The 11,371-nt window shown below is 42.5% G+C and overlaps 1 pseudogene; it reads left to right on the top strand.

The window, feature by feature from the left end:
- Positions 1–470: 470 nt before the first annotated feature.
- On the top strand, positions 471–606 carry LOC125425672 (annotated as a pseudogene).
- Positions 607–11,371: the final 10,765 nt, after the last annotated feature.

The following is an 11,371-nucleotide window of genomic DNA, read 5'->3' on the forward strand; positions in this document are numbered from 1 at the left end:
GTAAATTTAATAAACAACCGGGGATGGTCCATGTTTCACTTCTTCATATGGTAGTTTACATTATCTGTGATGTCAATTTTTATCACTGGCTTGCTGATTTGTTTGTATGCTGAACACGTGACATGACATGAGTTTTTAATGCAAAATTTAGACAGTACTTATGGGCTTTGATCTAACCAGCTTTTCTACTGATGGAAAGGGAAGGGAAGTCCTCTATTGCCCTCCCTAAAGACTTTGATGGAGTTTGTAAGACCTTTGTAGACAAAAGACATTCAGAGATGAGGTTACAGTGAAGAAGCAAATCAGTGGAGATCAAGTGGCACAGCAGTCAGGATTCAACCCTGTATGTACAATGTATATATTTTATATGCATAAAACAATGTACCTCACTGATTACTGATGCACAACAATGTTAAATTGTATACATTTAATGCCTATGACCATACCACCCTGAACGCGCCCGATTTAATGCCTACGACCATACAGCCCTGAACGCGCCTGAATGCCTACGACCATACCACCCTGAACGCTCCAGAAGCTAAGCAGGGTCCGGCCTGGTTAGTACTTGGATGGGAGACTTCCTGGGAATACCGGGTGCTGTAGGTATGCATTTAATGGGAAAACTTCAGCATAGGGAAACCACAATAGGTTAAGAAGATAATCACTATTTCAGTTCACACAAGAAGACGACAAAGGCCCTTTCCGCACGGGCCTTTAACAGCACCCTGGGGATGGCAAAAATACCGCCCCAGGGAGCTGTTTGCATGGGGGGTGCAGCTGCATCGCAGCCACGCCGCCCTCACACCTCCCCAGTGGCGCGAAGCCGCTGTTTCCCGACCTCGCTTCCCCAGTGAGGTTTTTGGGAAACAGCGGCTTTCAGCCGCTGCTGTGCGAACGGCAGCTGTTGGAAGGCGCCATTCCCCCTCCCCTTTCCCAAACGCCTTACCGTGTCTTCCAGCCTCCGGCGCGTCGCACAGGCCAGGGGACACGCCTGCCCTGCCCTGCGACTTCCAAGCTGTCGCGCAGGGCAGGGGGTGTGTGTGTCCCCTGGCCTGTGCGACACGCCGGAGGCCGGAGGACACGGTAAGGCGTTTGGGGGACGGCGCAGCCTGTGCGGATGCTGCGCCGTCTTCCCCATCGCAACCGGGACTGTTTGTGCAAACGGTCCAGGAGGGGTTGGGTCGGTGTCATGTACGCCGATCCAACCCCCATTGTGGCCATGCGGAAGAGGCCAAATATACTATCAAGTTGCAACTGACTCATAGTTGCCTTCTCCATAAAGTATTGATGGCAAGAGATGATCAAAGGTGGTTTGTCATGGTCAACTCCTAGTAACTCCAGTTTTCGTTGATATTTCCCCATCAAAGTTCTGACTGTGACCAACCATGCTTGGCTCCCAAGCTCCAATAACCACTATTTGGGCTGTTCCACTTTATACAAAGGAAGTTAAATCACAGTATTCAGGTGGAAGCAGCAGGGATGACAAACGGGAAACCATCTCTACAAGCAACCTTATTTGGAATGTATGGATCATATGACTTTCAGGATGTTTGCCCTTTTAGCACTTTTCTTGGGCTATTCATTGCATCTTTTTGTTTACAAACAGACAATTATGAAAGATTAAATCCGAAGAAATGAGAATTCCATCCCTGCTCCTTGTTGACACTAGAAAGCATTTGCTGTTTCCATATCCTTCCATTTGAGTGGATTTCCGTCAATATATTTTGGGGTGGGAATATAAAAAATCTCATGGGGTTAAGAATTATAAGTGGTTTCTTCACATACACTAGTCAAGCAAAACATAATGGTATCCGATTCCTGGCAATACTAAGGCAGAGTTGCCGAGGAAGCTTGGGAGTTCTTATCTATGAAGCACTTGAGGCCTGTCAGAGAAAGCTGGGAGGCAGGCTTATAGAATTTTAATGTTGAACTAATGTTACATTTGCAGTAAGCTGAATTAGAAAGGGTGACTGAGAGTTGAATGAAGAACAGTGAAAAATGTCCTCTCTCCCTACTGATGGGTTCAAATGTTCAAGCTGTCCTTTCGATGAACCCTCCATTTATGGGAAACTCTTTTAACCAATATATAATTCATGAAGAAAATCTGTACACAATAACCTTAGGTGCAGAGGATAACGTGGCAGACTTTTTTGAACCACAAAAGCACCCAAACCGTCTTGAGCTGATGCGTTAATCATCCTGGAGCACATCACAATTCCTAACAGATCTCCAAAAATAATAATAATTTAAACATGATATTAAATTAAACATTATTTCAGGAAGATATAAAACCTATTAAAGACATCTCTGGAAGTACTCCTCTCCAAACTTTTCGGGGAAGTGACAGAGTGCTGTGAAAGGCTTGTTATCTTTTTCAGGTTATAATTTTTAATATAATTTGGCACAGAAAATGCACTTTTTGATGGAAGCAGCAGCCAGTTAGGTGATTCTCTGGCAGGCGCTACCGGCTTATGCTGCGGGCAGAGTTAAGAGAAAAGGAAAATTATCCTTCCCAGAAACTGTTGTGGGGGTGGGGGCATTATTTAGTTCATTTGGAAGTTAGTATCGTTATTTGCCATTTTCCCCACAAAGCAACCCAACATGGCATACAATAATAAAAATGCTATCAAAATACAATACAAAAAAAGGTAGAATTTAAATATACAAAAAAACAAGAACAATCGACTGTATCTTAGACCAGTCCTGAGTACACTGGGCTGCAGGAAATGAGCCTTTTAGTTCTTACCCTTCATCTCACGCCCCCGGGGAGCTTGTGCTTTGGCCTATCCCTGATCTTTATACTGTGGACAGGAACCTGGAAGTGCTTGAAAACATACGTCTTAGATATTGCCGCTGCTGCATTGAATCTTCCAATTTGCCCTCCCTGATCTATTAAAGTCAGAGATGAATCTATTAAAGTCAGAGGTGGGACCATAATAGTGCATAGTTGCTGACTGGCTAGCAGCTTGCATAGGCTGACTGAGATGTGTTGACTAAGTTCTCTTCTATTTAGCTAGGGATTGTAGTTTCTCTTATACGTTGTCAGGAGTAGAGTAGGAGCTAAGTAGCTCTACTAGGTAATTCTTGCAGCACTTATAGTGAAGGGTAGTTTAGTGTTACAGGGTAGCTTTAGTTTATTGGTAATGTTTTATAGTGTATATTGTACTGTTATTGTTTTGCCTTGTTGCTTAAATTAGTTTATTGGTTATGTATTGTCATGAAGTTTATATATTGATGCGTTGGAAACATTTGGTTGGAAATGTATCAATATATTTCTACTTGATTGTTGTGTATTGCTACTCTGATGTTGCTAATGTATTGATTTATATTGATGTATTAGATATTGTATGGATTTAGTTGATACCTGAATTGTCTGTTAATGCTGCTGTTTTGGTTTTTATAATTTGTACAGCCTGAAATGCTTAGTCGCCAACTTAAATTGGTTCTATTTAGTCTTATGTATTTTATTACTATTACTGTTTGTTATTGCTACATTGTTGAATTGTTTATCATGTTGTTAGCCGCTCTGAGCCCTTCGGGGATAGGGCAGGGTACAAATATAATTGAAATTACACTGATCCTATACCATCTGCACTGGCTGCCAAATGAGTTCCGGATTATGTTTAAAGTGTTGGTTTTGACCTTCAAAGCCATTCGCGGTCTCGGACCTGCATACCTGAGGGACCGCTTCTCCCCATATTGCCCCGGTAGGCCCCTCCGCTCCTCAGAGGAGGACCTACTCGTGATCCCTGGCCCAAAAATGGTCAGGCTGGCCTCGACGAGGGGCAGGGCCTTTTCAGCCCTGGCCCCTACCTGGTGGAACAGGCTCCCTAGGGAGATCAGGGCCCTGCGGGACTTATAGAGTTTCCGCAGGGCCTGCAAGACGGACCTGTTCTGCCAGGCGTTTGGCCAGCCTGGTTAAAAATACATCTACCATGTCATCTGGCCTCCCGTGGGCACAAGGGGGGAGGGAGGTAGCCAGACACCATCCACATTTTTAAATGGGTTCTGTTTTTATGTAATTGGTATTTAAATTATGTTTTAATGTATGTTTTAACCTTGTTGTGAACTGCCCTGAGCCCTCAGGGGGAGGGCGGTATATACAATTAATAATAAATAAAATAAATAAATAAAAATGAAATGAAATGAAAAAAATACTACTGACCAATAGTTACCACAAAGGATATGATTTGCATCCTTATAGATCTGCCACTGCAGCAGTTGCTAATACCCTTTTCAATGACCATCCTTAGAAGAACACATGAACCTCCCTGATACTGCTTCATATCTGTGTGCCACTGGAGTCAGTATTCTAATCTGGTTTCACTGAATCTGGTTTGTGCTTGCAATTCATGGGTTGGATTGCAATATGTTTGACTGCTGGAGAAAAAGGTCACCAGCCGTGGCCACCATATGCTGAAGATGACGAGGCATGCAAGAACAAAAGGTATGTGGGAAAACTGCTAGAGTAAATTGAGAAATTAGATGAGATTAAGTGAAAAGGCTGTTTGATTCAACTCTACCTCTGAATTTATCTAGGTCGTATAGGTGGGTTAGCCTGAATATGGGCCACAGAAGCATAGGGATTATTCAGTTCACAATACAATTTGATTATGTAAGCTTATCTGTAGCCTGAGATTCAAAAATTGTTGCTACTGTCCCCTTGAGGAAACTAGATTCCCATACCTTTCAGAAACATCGTGTGTTACCTGGATCTGGGACTTGGCGATATACATTCGGGTGGCATTTCTCCGTGGCTACAGCAAATTCGTTTGGCAGAGAGACCATGAGAAGGAAAAGTCTTCTCACATTATTGTCCTCCTAAAGTATGTCAATCCACCAATTGACACAAGGCAGCAATGAAAACAAGGAGGTGCTAATGGACCAATAAAACTGACCAACCCCAAGGCAGACACAATGCAAAAACCTTAGGATTCAGTTGATTTAGGATGTTTAAATTGTTGGTTGCTGTTGTTCCATTGATTATGTGAATTTCCTGGAAAAAGCTTATTAGCTTACTTAAGAAATACCAGTCCCACCTTTTTACCAGTAGATTAACACTCAAAGCAGCTAACTGTTGGCAGAGTAATTAATACAGCCAAGGTCCATAACCTGGTTAAAGTGTAGATAAAGGCTTATTCAGGAACTAACATTGTTGATACTAAAGAGCAAAGAAATAGTGTCCTAACTGTTGGAATAAGCGACTTCTGCATGCCTGGACACTGGGGGGTGCTGTATATCATTCTAACTGTGATGTTGCCTCTCTTGTTTGCCCTCCTTGTCTGGGCCAGGAGACCGGCCACTAACTTCCTTTCTTCCCCATGCTAGTCTCACTTCTGCTCTAGCCTTTGAACCGAGCGCAAGGTCAATGGCAGCCTGCTCAGTGGGGCCTTTCCCACTGCAGCATCCACTCACTTCCACACACGTGATGGCGTGTTAGTTGTGCCCACTTGTCATAGGGAAAGTATTCTCTTTAGTCTAGGGTTCTTTCTATCTACCTTTTCTTGGAACAAAGTTGTGAACTGAAGATGATTGAATAAATGTAAGTTTTACCTTTTACATTTATGTCTCTGAAGAAGTTTCTTTAAACTGCATTCACACACACTACTGGGCATATCCATGACTCTAAACGAAATCTAACATGGTAGCAGAGATTGATGGTTATTTTTGAAGCCCAGATATTTTAAAGTTGGAGCAAATTTTTTTTCCTTGCATGGCTTAGCAGCCATTGCCTTGGTTCTTGTGTTTTCTTGCTCACCTGGCTCTAACAGGCCAGCGAGTAACAAAAGGTTGCATAGCCTGAAGGCTTGCTTCCTCTTTCTTGTGTGTGTGACTCATTGAGATTGCAGAAAAAGCCTTTTGCATTAAAATGGCTCAGCGTAAGGCAATTCTTGAGAAGCTTACAAGCCTGAACTTTAACTCATGGCTCTACAGAATTCAGTCCCAAGTAAAGGAAGAGGGCATAGGTTTTGTTTTAACTACACCAAAACCAAACAGTGGAAATGAAGAGACTAGATGGCAAAGAGCAGATGAAAAGGCCATGAATGTAATTGTTAGTACTCTCACAAACTCACAACTGGTGTATGTTAAAGAACAAGATTCTGCCAAAGACATGCTAGAAGCATTAAAAAGGGTCTTTGGAGAGCAAGACAGAAATAGCAAAGTGAGTTTATTCAAACAACTATTTTCAATCAAATTACAAGAAAATGGAGATGCTGATTGCCATATAGAGAAATTGCTGAATCTGATTGATAAGTTAGCAACCACTGGCACAGTTCTGGAGGAAGAACTGAAAATTGGACTGCTTTTAAGCTCATTGCCTGAGAAATATTCAGCTTTTGTCTCTACTGTAAATGGCAAAGACTGCACATTTGAGGAAATTCTAGGACTAACTAGGTCTGAATTTCGCAAGCAGCAAGAGTATCTCTTTGAGAGCAGAGGGAAGAATGGCTCAAGTTACATTGCCCAAGAAGCCAGAGGCAAGGGGGCGGGAACTAAATTATTTGAATACAGAAAATACAATCCCACAGGGGAAAGGAGGAGCCCACCCTTCTGTTTCAAGTGTAATAAACCTGGTCACCTCCAGAGGGAGTGTCGATGCAATAAGAATGCTGAGACTGGCAGCAAGCCATCTCACACTACTTATTCACACAGACAAAGGGATTTTACTCCTAAAAATTCGTTCAACTTTTGCACAACCCACATGATACAAACTAATGAAAAATATAAGCCTTGGATTATTGATAGCGGTGCTTCTAGGCACATGGCTTCAGATGTTGCTTTGTTCAATGAATTAGATAGAGATGCTGGATGCAATGTGTATTTAGCCAATGGAAAACAGATTCCAGTGAATGGAAAGGGCAAAGTTACTTTACATTGCCAAGTGGATGATAATGGAACTGAGATTGTGGCAGAAAATGTCCTGTATATTCCAGACCTCGCGGCTAATCTGATCAGCGTCCCTACACTATCAGAAAAAGGATTTGCTGTTCACTTTGAGAATAATGTGTGCACTATCTCGTGTGGTGGTGAGCTATATTCCACAGGTACCCTAAGAAATGGAGTCTTTGAACTGGACTGTGAGGAACCACAAGCCTGCACAGCCAAGGTAACTTCTACCCAGCAGTCTTTGGAGCTCTGGCATAGGAGGTTTGCCCACCGTGATAAAGAGGCCATCCTGAAGCTGAAAAGCAAGGACTTGGTAACAGGTATTTCTATAAAAGACTGTCCCAATGATAACCAATTGTGTGATTGTTGTTTAAGAGGAAAGGGAACTAGGCCTTCATTCCCAAAGCAAAGCCAAAGATGCTCTAAGCAGCCTTTTGACTTAATTCACTCTGATCTATGTGGACCAATCAAACCAGCATCAACTGGTAATAACACCTATCTGTTGTCTTTTATTGATGACTACTCGAGATACACTGTGTGTTATTTGCTAAAAGAAAAGTCTCAGACTGAACAGAAATTAAGAGACTATGTTGCTATGGTATCTAATAAGTTTAATAGGAAACCCAAGTGTTTTCAAACGGACATGGGAGGTGAATACAATTCCATATCTATAAACAATTTCTTGAGGGAACATGGGATCCAACACAGACTTACTGTAGCCCATTCGCCAGAACAAAATGGAATTTCTGAAAGAAGAAATCGTTATATAATGGACATGATTGAGTGCATGCTCATTGATTCAGGCCTTCCCCGCAAGCACTGGGGAGAGGCAGCAATGACTGCAGTTTACCTACAAAATAGATTGCCAACCAAAGCCACAGAAGCAACTCCATATGAGTTATGGCATGGCAGGAAACCAAATGTAGAACACATCAGAGTCTTTGGATGCAAAGCTTATGCTCACATACCAAAAGAAAAGAGATCCAAGCTAGACCCTACTATGCAAGCAGGTACATTTATGGGCTATTCTCCAGAAAGTAAAGGATACAGGATTTTTGATCCAAAAACTAACCAAATTACTATATGCAGAGTTGTGCAGTTTGACGAGCGACCCAGAGATGGCAAGCCTGCTGTGATGGATGACCATTCAGAGGGAGATGGCGATAGCGACCAGCTGATCCTACATCGCCCAGAGTCCCAGGATGACATCACTGTGCAGATGCCAGCAAATGCTCAACCTGAAGAGGGAGCAGCGGTGGAAATCCCAGGCCTGACAGGTGAGGCAGAGGAGTCACAGACTACTGTGGAGGCAGACAGACCATTGGCCCTCAGGCGCTCATCGCGGCCTAACAAGGGAGTTCCAGCCGAGAAACTTACCTACCTTGCAAGGGCGCCGTCACTGTATGAACCAGCTTCATGGTCTGAGTTACAGCGAATGCCTGAACCAAAAGCAAAGAAGTGGAAAGAGGCAGCACAAGAAGAAATTGCTGCACTACATAAAAACCAAACATGGACTCTCACAGAACTACCTAAGGGTAAAAACGTTATCGGTTGTAAATGGGTTTTTAAAGCTAAACAAGATGCAGAAGGTCAGATTGAGAGATATAAGGCCAGACTTGTTGCTAAAGGATTCTCTCAGATCTATGGAACAGATTATGATCAGACTTTTGCACCTGTTGTAAAATATTCTACAATTAGAATGCTCTTAAGCAATGCTGCATCTAGACACATGAGAACTGAGCATTTGGAAATTGAAGAGGAGCTTTATATGAAGCAACCACCAGGGTTCATAAATGAAAAGAATAAGCATTTAGTCTGTAAGCTTCAAAAGGGACTTTATGGATTGAAACAAGCAGCTAAAGCTTGGTCAGATAAGCTAGCCAAGATGCTACTAAGTCAGGACTTCAAACAAGGCAATGCAGACCCCTGTCTTTATAGCAGGCACAGAAATGGGAGATGGACATTTATCCTGACATATGTTGATGACTTGATTATTTGCCATGAAAATGAAACTGACTGTGCTGAGATTATATTCCAACTCAACAAGGAAGTAGAAGTCAAGCACCTGGGAGATGCCAGCTTCTACTTGGGGATCCAAATCAAACGTGAACCAGATGGAAGCTATCTTCTTAGCCAGAAACAGAAAATATTGGAACTGCTACAGAGTCTGAACCTGGAAGGTGTCAATCCAATGCCTACCCCAATGAGTTCTGATTTCTACAGACAAGTACTACCTGATGACTTGCTACCTGACAACAATGATTACAGGACTGCAATAGGCAAGCTTTTGTACTTAGCAATGACAACCAGACCTGACATTGCTACATCTGTGAGTATATATTGAGTCCAGAAGGTGCTTAAGCACCCACCACAAGAGATCTGGACTGCTTGTTAAACGAAGTGGTGAAAGGTACCTTAAGAGGTACTTCTTAGGACTTTAAACTAAGAAAACCTGCCAGCAAATCCAAAGATCCCAACACTATTGGGATATGCTGAGTGCAGATTGGGCTGGAGAATAGGAGAACAGATCTAAGATCTACCAGTGGCATATGTGTTTCTATGGAGGAAGTGCTGTAAGCCATGGAGGCTGAGCCGTAAACAAAGTTGTTGTTGCTCACTCATCTACTGAACTCCCAGAATTAGTATCAGTTTCTGAGGAGCATGTGAAAGAGAGAATTTGCTAAAACAATGGCTTTTGTACATGTTTGTTAGAAAGATTTTGGGTATTTGATGAACCCTCATTACCCTGTACAAATGCTAGAAGATAAACCAGAGTTTGTATAAGCTCTTTCTCTCTCAGATAAGAACAGTGCACGCATTAAACAGACATTGGGTGGAATTCAAGGACTGATATGTAAGACTCCTTTACAGGCAGAAGGAAACTGTGAAACTTGCCTTCTGTCTCACTGATATGTAGAATGGACAGCAGACATGGACTTGACCAAACCACTGCCAAGAGGATACAAGTTCCAAAGCCTGCGTGACAAACCTGAACATTGTATATCTGGAGAAGCATGCAGTGTCGAGCAGGGAGTGTTGGAATAAAGCTGACTGCTGCAATGCCTTGGACACTGGGGGGTCAAGCTGTATATCATTCTAACTGTGATAAGTTGCCTCTCTTGTTTTCGCCCTCCTTGTCTGGAGCCGGGAGACCGCCCACTTAACTTCCTTTCTTCCCCATGCCTAGTCTCACTTCTGCTCTAGCCACTTGAACCGTTTAGCGTGGCTCAATAGGCAGCCTGCTCAGTGGGGCCTTTCCCACTGCAGGCATTCCACTCAACTTCCACAGCCACGTGATGGCGTGCCATTGGTTGTGCCCACTTGGTCCATAGGAGAGAAGTATTCTCTCTTTAGACTAGGGTTCTTTCTATCTACCTTTTCTTGGAACAAAGTTGTGAACTGAAGATGATTGAATAAATGTAAGTTTTACCTTTTACATTTATGTCTCTGAAGAAGTTTCTTTAAACTGCATTCACACACACTACTGGGCATATCCATGACTCTAAACGAAATCTAACACTAACTACATAACTAGCTGAGAGAGAGATTACAAGAGTGTCATGACCCCACTGAGGCTTTTGTTATTTCCCCAATAAGATTCAGTTTCCCCATAGTTAGAATGGTTTTAGTTCATTGTTAAGTCTTCTAAGGGAGGGTATTTTAGTTAGCCCCTGTCCCTTTAAGACATTTTCCAATAGGCAGTTTCCCTCTTGACCCAGCAATCCCGTTTTAGCTCTTGCCAGTCAGAGCGAGGAGCCAAGGGTAGCTGGAGACTGGAATATTCGTGACTTATATGGTGGTCCATACAGCACAAGTTAAGGTTAGAACCAGGAATTAGAACCAGACAAGGACTGAAAGAAAACAAGACACAGTGGCCTTTCTTGAAAGCAGCCAAGAGAAGACACAGTCTGCAGTTTCAAACCTGCTCAAGACAAACAAGTACATTCAGATAGACCCAAGGGAGGAGTTAGGGTCTTAATCCTCTTAAGTAATAAACTTATTATTGAACTGTTGAACTGTTGAATAACAAAAGCCTCTGTAGGGGCATGATAGAGAGTCAGAGTAGAACTTCCAAGAAGGAGGGTATTGCCCAAGGGTAGCCATCTGGAGACAAAGAATGACACTTATCAGGAGAGAAAGTGCTGACTTCACTATCCTATCTAACTACCTTCTTGCTGCCACTTGCAAGGTCTTTTTCTCTTCTTTGTACACCAGTTATTGCTTATTCTAACGCCAACAACAAATTCCAAACTTAAAACATAAATTACAAAACTAAAACTGCCATGCTCTTATCACTCCCCAAAAGCAGCAGTGAAAATCAATTGGAAAAGCTCTTTCCTGTGTATCCGCCAATATTACTTCTGTTAATTAAAGAACACGGGGCAGGAGAGATACTTGCTTTTGAAAGATCATAAAAAGTGAATAAATGTATTATAATCCATCTTAACTCACTTAGAGAGGTCCTGCAACAGCAGCAATATAT

Source organism: Sphaerodactylus townsendi, linkage group LG01 (assembly GCF_021028975.2).
Source record: "Sphaerodactylus townsendi isolate TG3544 linkage group LG01, MPM_Stown_v2.3, whole genome shotgun sequence".
NCBI classification, from domain to species: Eukaryota; Metazoa; Chordata; class Lepidosauria; order Squamata; family Sphaerodactylidae; genus Sphaerodactylus; species Sphaerodactylus townsendi.